This window comes from Rutidosis leptorrhynchoides, chromosome 4 (assembly GCF_046630445.1).
Source record: "Rutidosis leptorrhynchoides isolate AG116_Rl617_1_P2 chromosome 4, CSIRO_AGI_Rlap_v1, whole genome shotgun sequence".
Taxonomy (NCBI): Eukaryota; Viridiplantae; Streptophyta; class Magnoliopsida; order Asterales; family Asteraceae; genus Rutidosis; species Rutidosis leptorrhynchoides.
This window is the reverse complement of record NC_092336.1, coordinates 369,425,063-369,444,233: the sequence shown is the minus strand read 5'-3', so window position 1 is coordinate 369,444,233 and position 19,171 is coordinate 369,425,063. Positions and strand designations below refer to the sequence as shown.

The following is a 19,171-nucleotide window of genomic DNA, read 5'->3' as shown; positions in this document are numbered from 1 at the left end:
TGGGACTGCGTCCAAATACACTAAAAAGTTCTGATCAGTTTTTCTTATACACGCGGGCGAAAAACCCGCTTCCCGACACTTTTAAACCAAAACACTTTCACAATATGTTATAGTAATTAAAACTAAGAGTTTTCCATAATAAAACCGAGTTTTACAACACCGGGGCCACATCGACCCAAATTACCACAAGGTGACCATTTCGACCTAATTTAGTTTATACAAACATAGACCGAGCATGGGATTGGGGATACGCTACCCAATCCTAATCGAACCAAAAGCAAGTCTTCTAAAGCAAACTACGCAAGCTCACTAGTCCCCACGCTTACCCGAGCCACCGCATCCAAGCAATCTATAAAAATGTAAACAACGAGAGGGTAAGCTAACGCTTAGTGAGTGAAAATATACTACATACATATATATGGATAAAATGGACACGCCACAAAAAAAATCAAATACCGCATACAGGAGCATCCATGCATAAAGGCAAGCTAATCAAGCATACCGTACGATCACTAAGCAACAAGCTAAATATGCATCAACAAACATAAGTTCACCAACGGCGATGTGAACAACGCCAAGAAGCTACACTCGGAGGGTTAGCTACATCACGACAATACAACAATATATACATAACAATATATAAACGAATAAGGTTAAACCCTTAACCCATTACCGAATACCAAACACCACAATGAAGATTGGTCGAACTACACGAGCCTTAGTAATTCGAAACTATACGAGATTACTATCTTCAACAAGGCAACATCGAGGTTGGCCGAACTACACGAGCCTTAGTAATCCGAACTACACGAGATCACTACCTCAATAAGATGACCGAACTACACGCATCATCGTGAATCCGAACTACACGAGACTCACTTCCGATAAGATGACCAAACTACACGCGTCATCGTGAATCCGAACTACACGAGATTCACTTCTCCAATATCAAAACCCACGGTCATGGGATTATAAAATCCACCGCATCGGGGTTATCCACATCACAACAACGTGTGATAACGTACGCACAAAATGTACACCTCACCAAAGGTGGTCAACCAAAATGCATAACCGTGCCAATTAGACCTATACACAAGTCCATCAATTCCACCTATATGTGAAGTGAGCTCTATAACCGAGAACCACTTCACCTGACCTGCACCCATCCTACACATACATATGCACATAGGATATTAACACTCACTTTATCGCCTTGATGAATGCCACCGAATAATCCACAACTCGTCAATGGAAAGTACCTATTCCATTATCACAAAACACACAACACAATTAGGGTTGACTTACAAACCAACCCATTTGACACTTAGTGCAAATTCGACCTAAATGCACTTCCAAGCACAAAATGCGCCCGAACTAACCAATAATCACTAACACGAGTGAAAATGGTCCTAATACGCCAAACAAACCCAAACACAAGTGTTAAACACGTGTCTTACCCATTTTGACACCAAAACCCTAATTCGACCCATTTCAAAATTAGTCAACAAAATACACTCAAAAGTGTTCCAACACTTCCATAATCACTAAACCTAGTGATTAAACCCATTATCAAAGGGTAATCATGGCCAAAACGTCAACCAACCCAAAACCCGCCAAGTGACAAGAATAACTAGTCACCATAAACCCATTTCATCATCTAAAAGGGTTTTACAACAAACTAGCTCAAAACCCTAACTTGAATGTCAAATCTAACAAATGAAATTCGGAGTTTGAGCTTACCAATACCACCACAACGTAGCTAGGAGCGAGATGAACAACTTTAAAACCCGAGCTTTGGTGAGAAACGAACTCCTTCTCCTCCAAATGGAGCCTCTGCTCTCTAGAACTCTCCTCTCTCTCTAGATATGGATAAGAGTGTTCTTTTGGTGAAGATAAGGTTGAATGAGCTCAACCTTTGCCCATTTGTGGCTTAAAACTGGCCACCAAGTAAAAAGAAAAACATACCCCTCGAAATATCTTAAAATCTCACAGCTGGCCCGACAGACCAACTGGACGGCGTCCAACATTCTGGATGGCGTCCAGTCCTTCACTACTGGACGGCGTCCCACATATCTGGACGGTGTCCCACATAACTGAAAAGGCAGAAACAGAAACAGGATGTTACACAATCGTTTTTGAAGAAAAACACGGTCGAAGTCCAGACTCACTAATGCATCCAAACAAACTCGGTAAGACACACTAATGCAAAAATTTTGGTTCTCTAAGACCAACGCTCGGATACCAACTGAAATGTCCCGTTCATATCGATTATAAACGTTCCATATTAATTGATTTCATTGCGAGGTTTTGACCTCTATATGAGACATTTTTCAAAGACTGCATTCGTTTTTAAAACAAACCATAACCTTTATTTTATCGACAAGGTTAAAAAGACACCACCTAGATTATCCAGAAATGATAATCTAAAAATATCACACTTACACACTACCAATACATATTGGTTTACAATATTAATATGTTACAACAAAATAAATCTCGAATGCAGTTTTAAACAATATTATACAAGCATGCTGACACCAAATCTTGTCCATATATTAGCATGCAACAGCGAAAGCTCTTAATAATCACCTGAGAATAAACATGCTTTAAACGTCAACAAAAGGTCGGGTCACTACACATGTCTCAGACTCGATCACAACTCAAAGTATATATATTATTGTAGAATCAACCTCAACCCTGTATAGAGAACTCGATCATTACTGCATATAGAGTGTCAATGGTTATTCTAAATAATATATATAGATGCGTCGATATGATATGTCAAAACCTTGTATACGTGTCCCGATATTTAAAGTGCATAAAATAAATATAGAAATTAAATGACGATAAAGAAAATTGCGAGAATTAAAATTGCGATAAATAAATTGTGATAATTAAAATGTAATCAGTTAGTTAGGAACAGTTAGCTAGGAACAGTTAGCGTGGATTCTTTACAAATTTTTGTTTTCTCATAGTTAATTTGTTTGTTTCTAACAAATTTTATTTTGTCCAATGTTTACTTCATTATGCCACTTGTTGGATCCTGATAAGGCAAAATCCAAATATGAAATTGAATGAAAATGGTTATTTTGTGGTGAATGGATTCGTATATCTTGTGGATGTAAGTAGGATAGTAAATGACTGTTGGATCAGATTCGAAGAATGTACAGTATAACATGTTAATACAAAATCTAAATATTCCTCGGGTATTACCTACCCGTTAAAATATTTTCACCATTAACAGTTTGTACAAAAGAATTTTTAATTACAATCTTTATGAAACTATATATACATATATACTTTTTTCAGATGTAATCTTGGATTTGATGAATTTATATGATATTAATCTCATTTGCTTTTCGGTTTGATCTAGAATACATAATCTCTAAAACATTAGAGATTACATAATCGCCATGAAGAACGAAGGTAATTGATGTAGAACGATACGTAGAATGATGATTATACTCGAGGTACAGAATGAGACATTGAGGCATGGATTGTTGATGGTACTGGTGCTGCTACTGATGGTACTGTTGGTGTCGGTGATGTTGTTGAAGCTGGTAAATTTTTCACCATATTTCCAAATTGATTACTCGAGCGCGAAGTTCGTTGACTTCTTCGATTACTCCGGGATGATTGTCGGTAAGAACGAGTGAATGAATAAGATCTAGAATCTGGAATAGTATATAATCATGACGGGATACTCTGGAAATGAGAGAGAAAATGGTGTCTCGAACAGGTTTACCGGTAAGTGCTTCAGGATCTTCGCCAAGAGGTGAATTTGGTTGGTGGAAGCGATCACCTTCTTCTTGCCTCCAATGATTAAGTAGGCTACGAACCCATCAGATGAATTGGTTGATTCATTCTGGTGACACTGCTTTTGGAGCTTAGGTGAACATCCATGTTGGAATAGCTGTCGGAATAACTATCGGAATAGCTATCGAAATCTGAGGGACTCGAACTGGTTGAAGGATTCATCTCGTACGATCAGATGAAGGAATTTCGATAAGAATTAGATTATAGGATGTAGATTAGTACCCTGCAATACATAATTTACATATGCATATATAATACTAAAATCCCATAAGTTACGGAGGAACCTACGGAAGCTGTCAGGCAAAGGTAATAATAGCAGATACGCTAAGATATGAATTTATCTATACACTGTCTATGCAATAGAGGCAGTAAGACGTGTCTAGACTTTAAGCATGATAAGCAAATAATTTTTGACACTTAAATGATAAGCAGAACTTTTGACATGCAGACACAGTCGAAGTCCAGACCCCACAAATGCATCTAAACAACTATCAGTTAGACACACTAATGCAAGACCTAGTTCGCTAAGACCACCGCTCTGATACCACCTATAGTGACCCGTCCTAATCCATCTGGACGAATACATTACATTTGGTTACATCGCGAGGTACTTGACCTCTATATGATACATTTTATAAACATTGCATTCGATTTTAAAAGACAAACTTTCATTACATCGAAAGTTGACAGGCATGCATACCATTTTATAATATATCCAACTATAATTGACTTAATAATAATCTTGATGAACTCAATGACTCGAATGCAACGTCTTTTGAAATATGCCATGAATGACTCCAAGTAATATTTCTAAAATGAGCAAATGCACAGTGGAAGATTTCTTTCGTACCTGAGAATAAACATGCTTTAAAGTGTCAAGCAAAAGGTTGTTGAGTTCATTAGTTTAACATAAATAATTATTTCCATCATTTTAATAGACCATAAGAATTTCATTTCCATTTCTCATAAATATACGTCCCATGCATAGAGACAAAAATAATCATTCATATGGCGAACAACTGGTAACCGGCATTAACAAGATGCATATAAGAATATCCCCTATCATTCCGGGAAATCCTTCGGACATGATAAAAATGAATTCGAAGTACTAAAGCATCCGGTACTTGTGATGGGGTTCGTTAGGCCCAATAGATCTATCTTTAGGATTCGCGTCAATTAGTAGATCGGTTTACTAATTCTTAGGCTACCAAACAAAAGGGGCATATTCGGCTTCGATCATTCACCCATATAATGTAGTTTCAATTACTTGTGTCTATTTCGTAAAACATTTATAAAAGCGCATGTATTCTCAGTCCCAAAAATATATATATTGCAAAAGCATTTAAAAAGGGAGTAATGAAACTCACGATACTGTATTTTGTAGTAAAAATACATATGACGACATTGAACAATGCAGGGTTGGCCTTGGATTCACGTACCTATATCATGTATATATATTAACACATATCACATTTAATCGACTAAGTTTATTTATATTATATAATGTATTAAGATTAATATCTTTATATACATATTTATATATATTTATATATAGGATTATATTAAGATATGTTTTTATATAACTACTATTTTATTTGGTAAAATAATATTTATAATAGAATGTTGTAATATTTTTATAAAAATAAGGATACAAATAATAATAATAAATAATAGTAGTGTTAGTAAAAATGATGATAATAATATATAAAAATCTTGATAATGATAATAATAATTAATAATAATAATAATAATAATAATAATAATAATAATAATAATAATAATAATAATAATAATAATAATAATAATAATAATAATAATAATAATAATAATAATAATAATAATAATAATAAGTTATTTTATCTTTTATAATAAAATCACTAATATTGATAAAAATATCTAATACTAATACTGAGTAATATAATAATATTAATTATGATAATAATGATAAAAATAATAATTTACTAATAATGTTAATCTTAATAAGATGACAATTTTAATTAATAATAATGATAATAATAATAATAATGATAATACTACCTTAAGTATATTGTAGCTTCCATGGTTGATTAAACAAAAAGAAATGTCACTGCCTAGATTCGAACCCACAACCTCTCGTTAACCATCAACACCCCTAACCATCTGAGCTATCATGCTTTTCTGTTTTAACTCATACCTAAAATCTATTTAACCATTATTTCTGTTTCATTCTTCTTCTTCCAAACAAAACCCATTTAATCTCTTCATCGTCACCATCTAATAACATCCGTGATCATCATCATTAATATTGTTTCGTTTTCAATTATTATCACCATAAAATCATAACTAAATCATAAGCATCACCGTAAAAAAAATTCATCATCGTTAAAAATTTTATCATCATCGCAGTTCATCATTAGCATATCATAATCAAAACATCATCATCTTAATTATCTTACTCTTTCTATCCTTCATTACAATCATCATTGTTCGTACAGGAAACAACAACAATTATCATCATCGTTTAATCTATCATCGTTTATATGGAAATCCTAGATTTTAGTCTATATTATCTCGGCCCAACAGAGTATACCCGGCCCAACAGAGGATACCCGACCCAACAGCAAACAAGAAAATGGCAGCCCAACTGGAAATTCAATCAATTTATACGACCCAAATAAAAGAGCAATATATCGGCTCAAATTTTCAAATGGCAATTTCTTTGGATCCTTCCAGCTAAAAATAAAAAAAAAAAATCGTACAGCTCACATTACTCCATATCACCTAACAACAACTTGTAATTTGTCCCTCTCATCTTAACTTTTGGTGGGGTTTGGTTTCAACTAGGAAAAAAAAATTACCACTCACTTATCTTTTTAAATAGCATAGCTTCATCATTTTTGTTATCGAGTGGGTGTACTATAAATCGTAATCTAGTAGAAGTAATCAAGACAGGAAAACATACATAACAGCTGTTGTAGTCGATGAGAACAGGAAGAAGGAAATAGCTGCTGTAGCAGTCGATATTATAATGGGTTTATGGTGGTTCGTTGATCATGAATAGAGGGGGAGAGAGAGATTCAAGGTGGTCATATGGTGGTGCGTGGTTGATGGTGGTCCAGAGTCCGGTGGTGAAATGGGTCGATGGTGAAGGAGATATGGTTACTCAACAACAAAGATATGAAAAGATGGTGGATTATATGGGTTATTTTGGATGGCGGTTGAGTATATGAAGGTGATATGGGTCTCGAAAAATAGAAGACAAGTAGAAACATATACATCCGAATAGTAGCAGTGGGTTTGATGGTGAACGCCTATGATGAAGGTGGTGGTCTTGGTTTACGTTTGTAATTACAGCACACGAGCAAGTGTTTGTTGGTGGGTATCATGGTAGTGTTCGAGTTGATAGTAACTGGAATAAAAGATAATGTTGGTGGTTGTTTATGGTGTAGGGTGACGGTGTAAGGGTGGTTGTTTTTGTGGTCTCATGAAAGAACAAGGGAGAAAGGTTTTGGTTTGTTAACTTAATCGAACGTATAGAAACAATAAACCAAAAACTGTATGTGCAGGTTGGTCATGGTTTGAATAATAACAAGAAAATAGTGATCGTTGATGAGGGTATTGGGTAGTCAAGCAACACAAGCGAGAACAAAGTGGAGTGACTTTAAGGTGGTAGTCGAGGTCGGGTTGGAATCAAAACCGGATGATTGAGCATGGTGTTTTACGATGGTGGTTCTTGAATTTATAAATATGATGGTGATGAAAAATAGGATGGTAAAGAGTTGTCTGTGTGTTCATATAACATATAGGTATTATATATATAGAGATAGCGATATATGGATACTTATACATTAAATATCTTAAAGTATGAAATGATTGAAAACAGAATTGAGTAATCAGACAATAATAGTGATTTGATGAATTTAATCACGGGTGTTTAAAACAGTTTCTCTACCGACAGTTTTCACGGACTGTGTGTCGTGCACTATTTGAAATCAGTGGCGGATAAAAGTCTTCGAAAAAATCTCAAATTTTGAGATTAAATATATTTATTTATTTTGGTCATTATGGTATAAAATTCGATCATTAATTAATAAATAAAAAATTACATTAATTATTCACTCCCAACCCCAAGTAAAATATAAAAAGTTTTAAAATTTAATAATTAGATCTTAAATACATTTTTAGTAAGCATAAAGTTTATAGAACTCATTTTCGAATCACCGTTTATATTAAAATCATATAAGTTTGAATTTTATCTTGCTTAATGACAATCGGGACATCAAATGAGTATTACAATCATTTAATATATATATTTTTTAATATACGTTATTTATATATATAGATATATTTTAAATAATAATTATTCTAATATCCTATTTTTATTTTATTTTACATAATTAAATTTTAATAACAATAACATATAATATTTCAAATTATATTTTCAATTACCATTTATATATATGTATACACACATATCTATTTACAATTAATTGTTCGTGAATCGTCGAGAGCAGTCGAAGGTCAATTGAATATATGAACATCATTTCAAAAGTTTCTAGACTCAATATTACATACTTTGCTTATCGTATCGAAATCATATAAAGATTAAGTTTAAATTTAGTCGGAAATTCCCGGGTCGTCACATGAGCATCAGAAGCCATCAGGATTATTAACTCAACCAGAGATTCCCCAGTGGAAGTGGGAAGGTATTACCATGGACTTCATCACAAAACTGCCGAGAACGGCGGGAGGTCACGATACTATTTGGGTTATCGTGGATCGTCTCACTAAGTCTGCACACTTTCTACCGATAAGAGAAATTGATAAAATGGAGAAGTTGGCTCAGATCTACATTAAGGAAGTCGTCTCTAGGCATGGAGTGCCTATATCCATTATATCCGATCGCGACAGCAGATTCACTTCCAGATTTTGGCAGTCATTACAGAAAGTAATGGGGACTCGTTTAGATATGAGTACAGCATATCACCCCCAGACAGATGGCCAGAGCGAGCGAACTATTAAGACTTTTGAGGACATGTTGAGGGAATGTGTCATTAATTTCGGTAACGGATGGGATAAGTATTTACCACTAGCTGAGTTCTCATACAATAACAGCTACCATGCGAGCATTAAGGCTGCACCTTTCGAGGCATTGTACGGAAGGAAGTGTAGATCTCCCGTTTGTTGGAGCGAGTTGGAAGATAGTCAGTTGACAGGCCCTGAGATTATTCAGGAGACAACTGAGAAAATCCTACAGATTCAGGAATGATTGAGAATGGCTCGGAGTCGTCAAAAGAGTTATGTCGATGTTAGACGGAAGGACATAGAATTCCAAGTTAGTGACAAAGTTATGCTTAAAGTATCACCTTGGAAGGGTGTTGTACGATTTGGAAAACGAGGTAAACTGAGTCCTAGATATGTTGGACCGTTTGAAATAACTGAAAAAGTTAGACCGGTAGCTTACAGGTTGGAACTGCCACAAGCTCTCAGCGGTATACACGAAGTTTTTCATGTATCCAATCTAAAGAAGTGCCTAGCAGAGGAGAATTTGATTATTCCTTTAGAGGAACTACGTATCGACGACAAACTTCATTTCATTGAGGAACCTGTCAAAATTTTGGGCCGTGAGGTCAAACAATTGAAACAAAGCAGAATTCCTATCGTTAAAGTTCGGTGGAACGCGAGAAGAGGACCAGAGTTCACGTGGGAGCGTGAAGACCAGATGAGGCTGAAGTATCCGCAACTGTTTCCCGAGAAAACTACTTCAGAGGACAATCACTAAAATTTCGGGACGAAATTTTTAATTACAGGTGAGTAATGTAACAACCCTGCTTTTTCCGTTACTTCCGTTAACCTTCCGTTAGTTATTTAACGGCGATTATGTAACTTTTGTGCGTTTACGTGTAATAAATGCGTACTTGACCTTTGGAGGGTTATAATAATTAATATGGGTTGATATTAATTCAAATAAATATTTCGGATGATGAAATACGATTAAAACGATACGATTTTGATAACTTCTTTTTGAGCAACGAAACGCTCGGGTTTATTTTAATAATTAATTTTATTAATTATTAACTTTTTAAAAATAATTAATTTATTGAGTTTTTAATAAATTAACGTTTGGTTGCGTTTTAACGATCGGTGTAGCGTTCCGGGCCTTCAGTACGACTAAACGACACTTGAAACGGACCACGAGTACAAGAAATTGGACAACACGAGCCCGGGAGTACCCCATGGGGCCTATTCGGCTGAACCACCCCACTCCTCACCCTTTTATGCTTAATTTTGATTACTTGGAGGACTTATGTGCAATTTAGGAGAACTAGGGTTAGTATAAATAGAAGTATTAACAAAAATTAGGGAAACCCTCACACAGAAAACTGAGCAGTCGATTCCCTCTCCTCTCCCTCTTGTCGTCGAACACACGCCTACACACATCATCATCAAAAATTGATTTTTAGATTAAACCTTCAACACGAACGTTGCAATTCTCGATCTCCTCTACGCGTTGGTATAAACGATTTGTTGATCTAAGGTATATTTAGCTAAACCCTAATCCTAAAAATCTGATTTTTATTAGAGTTTCATAGTTATGTTGTCAATTTCTCAAGTCTATACGCGTACGTGTTAATTGTAATCGTTATATTGATTGTTTGATGCGCTAGGGTTTAAAAACGAACTTGTTTTTGCATGAGTAGAAAAATTAAGTTTTTCAAATGTTAATTATTATTTTATATTCAGATTCCTTGTGAAAAACTATTGAGTTTAGGCTTTGGATTCACTTGATTTCATTTTCGGATGATCAAGTTATGCTTAATTGAAATTAACGTTGTGTTTTTGTGATTGATCAGAAATCTGATATTGATAGACAACGAATTGGCATGTGAGACTTATACCACTGTAAATATAATTTAAAAACACTCAATTTAGACTAGGATATCATGTCGTTTGCTTATGTATAACCCGAGATATGCTTGAATTAGTGTAAAAGTAGTTTTATACAGCACTTGCATGAAAATAACCTTGGATGATAACATTTGGTAACTTCTGTGATTAAATCTTTGCATATTTGAAATATACACAAAAAGTACTTCATCTTTCATGTAGATACCATAGGCTAATTATATCTAGATCTTCGGATAATCGCGTGCGAATGTGACTAACTAAACTAGAATCGAATCTGTAAATTGCTCTCTGTTTTATACTCTGTGGATTGTGGTTATTGAATGAGCATGTAAGCTTCTGGAATATGAATTTTAACATGATATTTGACTTATTGTTAGTTTATATCAATCTCTAAAACCTTATGCATTGGGCACAATAGAGCCGTACTTTATGTGGATTCTGTTGTGAGCTGAAACACTGAACATCCAACTTGCATGAATAAACTGTACAAATTGGCTAAACAAAATTTGCTAGATTTTTGATATGTGTTACTTTGACTTGTCCTTGAACTATTTCCATTGGTCTTGTATCAATTTCATGTCCCTAACTCCAGTTATAACCAAAACTAATTCAGTGCGCGGTCAGAAACTGACTGGGTAAACCCCAAATGTACCCCTTCTGATTTCTGACTTTTAATTATCGTATGAGTCCCTGGTAGGACTTTTTGGAATATATTTTAAGTATATTTATGATCTGAAGTTTTTCATGTTTACGTGAATTTTTTACTATGAGATATTGTGCTAAGTATGCTACGTGTTCATGAACTTTGTGCACAACGATAAACTGAAATTGTGAAAATGATTATTCATGACCTGAAACGTATTGTTTGACTTAGGTTTGACATGTTTACCAATATTTGACATGAACCTACTGATGTTGACTTTAGTTGACCACATTGACCAAGTTTGACTTTCGGTTTGACTTCGGTTGACTTTGTTTGACTTGCATGATATAGTTGACTTTTACTTTGAAACGCGTCGAGTCGAGCAATAAGACAACTTATACTATGAAACCACCCTTATTTAAGATACATATATTGACCAACCTAAATAAGTATACTTAGGTTGCATTATTCAGCTGTAAACCGTACAAGTTTTTGTCAGTCATCCAAGCTTATTCAAAGGTGAGTCTACAGTCCCGCTTTTTACATGTTTTCAGGGATGAGAATACACGCTGTTATACTTACTTTATCAAATGCTTTTTTATTGACACGAGTACTATATATGTGTACTGAGTTTGTTCACAAAGCCTCTAGCTTGAATACTTTTAATACCATCGGTGTAAGCACGATTTAGATGGACGGATCTGTTAGGTTGACAACCTCACCCGCTATAAAAACTGTGGTGCATTTATTTTGAACATTAGATACGCTCGAACAAGTGTATAATATTTTAGGAGGTAAAGACGGGTATAGTGGCTTCTATACTAGGGTCATTACTAGTATTCAGGTGCTCAGATTATGCAAACGTTAAAATCTCGTGGTCAAGGAAACTAAACTATTTTCTGATAACTGTTTTTCAGATACTACTACATTACTTTAAACCTGTAGATTCACCAACATTATTGTTGACCTGTTTTTGCGTGTTTTTATTCTCAGGTTCTTAAGAGGTAGACTTCCGCTGTGTTTGCTGCATGTCTGGCCGTGGAGTCAGCATTTGATTTAATGAACATTATTTTACTTTCGCATTTAAAACTTTTAATACTGTTTAAATACTGTTGGCTTGTGGTTACGATCACAACAGTGTTTTCATTTTGGGATTATTGACTTATGTTTTGAAAGTTAACTTTTAATAAAATTAAATGCGATTGCTTTAAACGTCTCATATAGAGGGCGTAACTGTTAACTGTGGGACCTGGATTAGCGCGTCGTCAGATGGAAATTTGGCGGGGTGTTATACATTTTTCATATTCAAGCTAGTTACTCATACAAGCAAATCAAGCAACCAAATTACATATATATCAACCTAATGAGCCATAGACACTAACTAACACCATTTCAAGTTTAAAGGTCTAATTTATGAAAATTAGAGATTTTGAAAAGCTTACCCCAAGCTATGAAATTGATACCAAATTGAAGAGGATGATGCAAGGATCACAAATATGTAGTTTGTTTTGATGTTAGCTTGCTAGATGTGAAATGGATGATGAATCTTTGTTTGAAGAAATGAGAGAAAAAGTGGAAGTAAGAAAGAAGTGATAAGAGAGAAATGAGAGGTGGGAGGTGGGTGGTGATTGACTAGTCAACCACTAGTTACATTTTTGGTCAATTGGCAAAGTTAGTACCTCGAGTTTAAAAGCGGGTGCGTGAATTAACCAAAAGAATTATTTTAAATACGCTAGAGTAAACGGGAGATGTTATAATTGAATAACGGAATTATTGAAAACGCTAATTAACGGAAGATACGAATATAGATAACGAACATTATTTATTAAAAAAAAGACGGCGTTAAAATAAATTAACGGAAAAAGGCGAGTTATTACAAAAATCCTAACACTAATCTTATAAAATTTAGGCATATAAAAAATTGAAACCTAACAGTGAAACAAAAATATAATAACAAGAATTTTAATCTTAGATCTAATATGATACATGTAATTACATATACAACATGTTTGACTTTTCAATTACCATTAGACTATTTGTAGTGGTAGTTGGTATTGTGAGTTCGTGTTGTGTACTTTTTGCACTTTTTTGATGACTAGGACGTGTTGTGTTGTTGAGTGGAGTAGTGGTGGTGTTGTGAGTTGGTGTTGTGAGTTGGTGTTGTGTTAGTGAAATGATGATGTAACATTTAATTTTGTATTTTTCTGTTTTATTTATTTGTTTTATTTTATTTTTATTATTAATATGATTATACTATATTTTAAAAAATATTATTTAAATTCAACAGCTATATTTTCAACCGTTTGAATTTTTTTTTTCAAACGGCTATATTTTCCCTATATAAACACCCACCCATCACAAATTATAACACACACTTCATTTCTCCTTAAAATCTATATAATTTCTCTCAAATTTCAAAATGAATCCGTTGAATGTTTGCTTAAAAGTTCATTATGGAGGTGAATTTGATTAAGGATTGATGAATTATACACCGGACTCAACATGTGATTATTATATTAATGTACGTGAGTATCGTTATTTTTATAGTTTGCTTGTAGTTCTCCATCAAGACATACCATACCCAGTTAGACAAGTATGGTATGTCAAAAGACCCAGAGTTCCCGCCACCTTGAAGATGACCACGATTATTATGCTTTGATTGGAAAAGCTTTGGTACGTAGGCAAGCAATTATGATTTATACCGAATTTAGGGATGAAAGCTACGCTCTTTCTGATTCGCCAAGAGAAGTTGCTTCATCTTCAAGTAGCGATGGCGGATTTCAGCAATACGATATCTGCGATTACTTATCTGATTGATGAAGGTGCTTGTTGAAGATAGCCGTTAGGAAAATAATGTAATCGTTTTAGGAACTAAGTTGTTTTTCACTTTTTAGGAAAATAATGTAATCGTATGTTTGTGAATGAATGAAATAAACGGCTACTTTTTATTAATGAAAATAAAGTACATTAATTCCTAAAACAATACATCAATTTAAAATTCATAAACGAAAATATAAAATACATAACAGATTATTAATTATCAATATTAATATTAGCGCTATGAAAATAAGGGATAAGTTCCAAACGTGCTCGGTTAAATCTGACTCCAGCCGATTGTGAACTTGCTTATCTCTGATTTCCTTAATCCTGTCATCTCGATCCCTCAAATTCCTTTCCAACCTTATAGGTCGGTTACTTAGGTGAGCAATCATTTTTTCATCCCTTTTCGAAATCACAAAACCGTTATTTTCTTGAATCATGTTATGCAATACAACACAAACGTACATATGTCTTCTAATTTTGTTGAAGTCCTTAGATCTTGCCGGAGTCTTTAACATGGCAAATCTACTTTGCAGTACTCCAAATGCACGTTCAATATCTTTCCTTGCACTTTCTTGAAACCGTTTAAACTTTTTACGCTGTTCATCAATTGGGTTGTGGGGAGCTTTGACCAGCATAGCCCAATCTGGGTATATACCATCACCTAGGTAATACCCTCTATCGTAGTGATGACCGTTTACATTAAACGGTGAAGGTGGAGCAGTGCCCTCTTTAATAGTGTTAAACAACGGTGAATAATTTAAAACGTTAATGTCGTTGTTTGCACCAGCCATACCAAAGAATGCATGCCATATCCACAAATCTTGAGAAGCCACTGCTTCAAGCATAATAGATGGACCTTTTTGATCACCTCGAGTATATTGTCCTTGCCAAGCAATTGGACAATTTTTCCATTCCCAATGCAATCTATACTACCGAGCATACCCAGTAGACCATGTTTTTGTTCGTGAAAATTATAAAGTCGGGCAATATCATCGGCGGTTGGTTTTCTCAAATACACGGGAGCAAACAAATGAAATACGCATCTACAAAAATTATCTAGACATAAAGTAGCCGTTTTCTCACCAATTTTATATATTCGTCAAACATATCTGGTGTAGTTCCATACGCCATTTGACGTATGGCCGCGGTGCACTTTTGTAGGATCGTCAAACTTTGACGATCAACTGCGTCTGGACGTTCCCTAAAAAATAAAAAATAATCGGGAATATTTGTACTATTAAAGTTAGATATACCTTCGATGATTCGAAGAAATAATTCACGACTCATTCGAAAACGTCGTTTGAATTTTTTTTCCGGATACACGGGTGTTTCCGAAAAATAATCATTGTATAACCTCACAGCCGCATCTTCCCGATCTCTTGCTATATAAACCCGTGTTCAAGGGACTCGTGAACTACTCGCTTCTCCCTCCACCTCTTCTTCCGTTAAACTTTTAATAAAATTAACCACCTTTTCATCATCGGAATCATCAATGATAAAATCGAACATTTTGCATGCATTTTCCAATGTTTGTTATTTTTTAAATGATAAAAGAAGTATAGAAAGAAAGATTTTTTGTTTGTGTAAAATGATTTAATAGAGTATGTATATATATATATATATATATATATATATATATATATATATATATATAAACATAAAAATAATCTAATTTTTTTTTTTACAAACGGCTTAATCCCCCAACGGCTAAATTTTATTCACCAACAGCAAACCGCCACGTGGCCTAAACGGCCGTTGGACCTCACGTTGCATCGACGAAAACGCCTCGAATTTTTTGGCCGGCAACGCCGCGATACAGCTAGGGTCCGGCGTTTTGGGGGTGACAAGGCGTGTTTAACCCCATGCAACATAGGGTCTGAAACAATACGCGTACCTCAGATAAAATAATCGCATAATTTTTGTGGTGAAAATTGTGAATGAATACATAAGATGTTGTAGTAAAATATAGTTATTATACACAAATTGTTTTCCAGTTCAATCATTTCAAAATTGAGCAATAGTGATTAACATAAACATCTCATATGATTTTCTCCCTAACGTTTTCTTTTCCACTCCTTTCTTGTATAAAAAAGACTGAAGAATTGTTGATTAGAGTGTTTAATTCATTCTCTCCTTTCCTTTCTTTTCCAAAAAAAAAAAAAACTCAAGAATACGGCATAGTGAGTGGTCATATGGTTTGGCCGGCTTCGTGACATAAAAGTAATTGTTTACTAATGAGTGAGTTAATCAAACTTGATTCATTAAAAGTTTTAGTCGAGTTGACTTGAACTTAAACATACTTTAAAGACTATTCATTAAACAACCTTGAACTCGAACTTTTTATATCGTGTTCGAACTTCTTCACGAGCCTCAAGGAGCTTTTCTATTCTTAATATATTAATTTTATTGTATTTTATATTTATATAATATATAAATATAAAATCTAAAACTATAATAACTATCATGAGGAATATTCATTTGAATCCATAAATTAAGTTGAGATTCAAGGGACCAATGAGAGTGTAACATGTGGCACGTAAATCACATGTGATTGAAAAAAAAAAATTCAAAATTTTTTTTTTTTGAAAACTTTTTTTTTTTAAATTTTGATTTTTTTTCTTCGAATTTTTCTTTACAATCACATGTGATTTACCTGTACAATCACATGTGATTGGATTTGACATGCATAATCACATGTGATTGGGTTTACAATCACATGTGATTGACATGCAGAATCACATGTGATTTTAAAAAAAAAAAAACCGAAAAAAAATTCGAAAAAAAATTCGAAAAAAAAAAATTTCAAATTTTTTTTTTCTGAAATTTTTTATTTTTTTCAATCACATGTGATTTTCGCGCCACATGTCGCGCTCTCATTGGTCCCTTGGTTTTCAAGCAAATTAATGGATGTAAGTGATTACAACTCTAACTATCATATGTAATACTTAGAATAAAAATGGTAAATTTTATTATATGTGGTTGAAAATAGACAAATATCTACATCTAGATATATTTAATAATAATAATAATTAATTAATAACAATATAATAATAATCAGTGTTAATAATAATAATAATAATAATGATACTATTAATAATAATAAATAATAGTAGTAATAAAAATAGTCCGGACCGGCCCGCGCGTTGCAGCGGGAGCTTTCGGCCTGCATATTCATATTTAACATAGCGTTGTGTATTTACAGAGGGGAACACGACCCACGTGTTAAGCGCCGTTTTGAATGTCGTTGTGTTAATCGTTTTTAAAAAGTATACGTTTCGAACGTAGCTAGTTTTGTTTTGTTCAATAAATTTTTTCAAGTGTAACGGTGCCGTCGAAAAAATTTAACTCGCGGCGAACAGAAAGATATGGGCTGTTGTTGTGTTTAGCGTTTTTTAAAAAGTGTCCGTTTCGCGTATAGTTAGTCTCGTTGGGTTCGTAAGATTTTTTTCGAGTTGAACGGTGGTCTCGGAAAAATTTAACTCGAACCGAGCGAGAAGATAGGGCCCGTTATAAATTCGGGTGGGATTAGTTTCTTTTATTTTAATAAAATTATATATTTACACTTTTTACCCCTCAAAAAGTGTAAACTTCGGGGGCCGTTGTGTAAATATAGCCGAAGTTGAGGGACCGTTTATAATGTGAACGCAAACTCAAAACGACAATCTGATATAACTGAAACAACGGAAACCGCAACCAATTTTAGTATATAAGTATATATAAGTATATATATATATATATATATATATATATATATATATATATATATATATATATATATATATATATATATATATATATTAGTATTAATATTAATAATGATAATAACTAGAAAAAATTCGACCGCGCGTTGCTGCGGTTGTATTTGGATATACGTTGTTTGGTACCTAACATATCTAATGGTTGCGCATTGTGGTGGAACATTTTAACGTCTTTTATAAAATTAATATTGAGCGAAAACTGAGGAAACAAATTGGGGGAAAGAAGGGGGTAGAAGGACTCGAACTCCGATTTTTTTCTTATACAAACTCATTAACTTACCACTTGATATATATGTATGTATATATATAATTAATAGAAAATTTAAGAAGCTTCGTTTCGAATATAGTTAGTTGCGTTTTGTTCGAAAAATTATTTCAAGTTGAATGGTGATAACGGAAAAATTTAATTCGTGGCGGGAAAAAATAAATCCCGTTAAAAATTTGGGTGGGATATATTTAAAGTTTATTACAGTATATTAAAGTTGTAAGGTCCATTTTGCCCCCCAATAACTTGAATGTTTACACTTGTTAGCCCTGAAAATTAAAAAAATACCCCTAAAGTTTAAACTAATTGACCCTTCTCTTCCTTTTAAAAAACGACAATTTGATGCTTCTCACAAATGGGGCCAAACGACCAAATTTTTGGTACATGTTAGTAGATATGAAAATAATAATGAGTAGTTATTAGATAGTGAAAATTATGAGGTCAATTTATAATGAATGAGAAGTGTAATGGTTAAATTATAAAGACAAAATTACTTCGGTCGTCCTTGAACTTGTACCTAAATCACATAGGTCGTCCTTAATCTTTTTTTTTTACTTAGGTCGTCACTATCCTTTTAAAACGTACCACCCGTCATCCTTCTGTCTACTAGCCGTCCACTTGATCCGTTAACCCATCTCATGTGCGTCCCACGTGAGGGTATTTATGTACTTTTCACCTTGTTGTCCTATTAATACCCTCACCTACTCATGTTTTCCCCCAATTCAACTCAGATGCTCTATAAACCCTAATTCCATATTAAAAAAAACCTTCGATACAATTTTCAATCAACAATGGTGTTCTGCAATTGTGGCAAGAGAGCGGTTATTCGTAAGGCGAAAACTATTAAAAATCCTGGTCGTCGATATTATTCATGTCCTACACTGGTAATATTTTTATTTATTTTTTGTATAATTTAAAGGGTTAAAACTTTGTGTAATGTTATACACCTAATTGAATCGAATTCGTGGTTAGTTTTCT

General features: G+C 33.9%; 1 pseudogene; it reads right to left on the bottom strand.

Annotated features, from left to right (window-relative positions):
- Window positions 1-14,285: 14,285 nt before the first annotated feature.
- On the bottom strand, window positions 14,286-15,679 carry LOC139841824 (protein ALP1-like; annotated as a pseudogene).
- Between the last annotated feature and the right edge of the window lie 3,492 nt (window positions 15,680-19,171).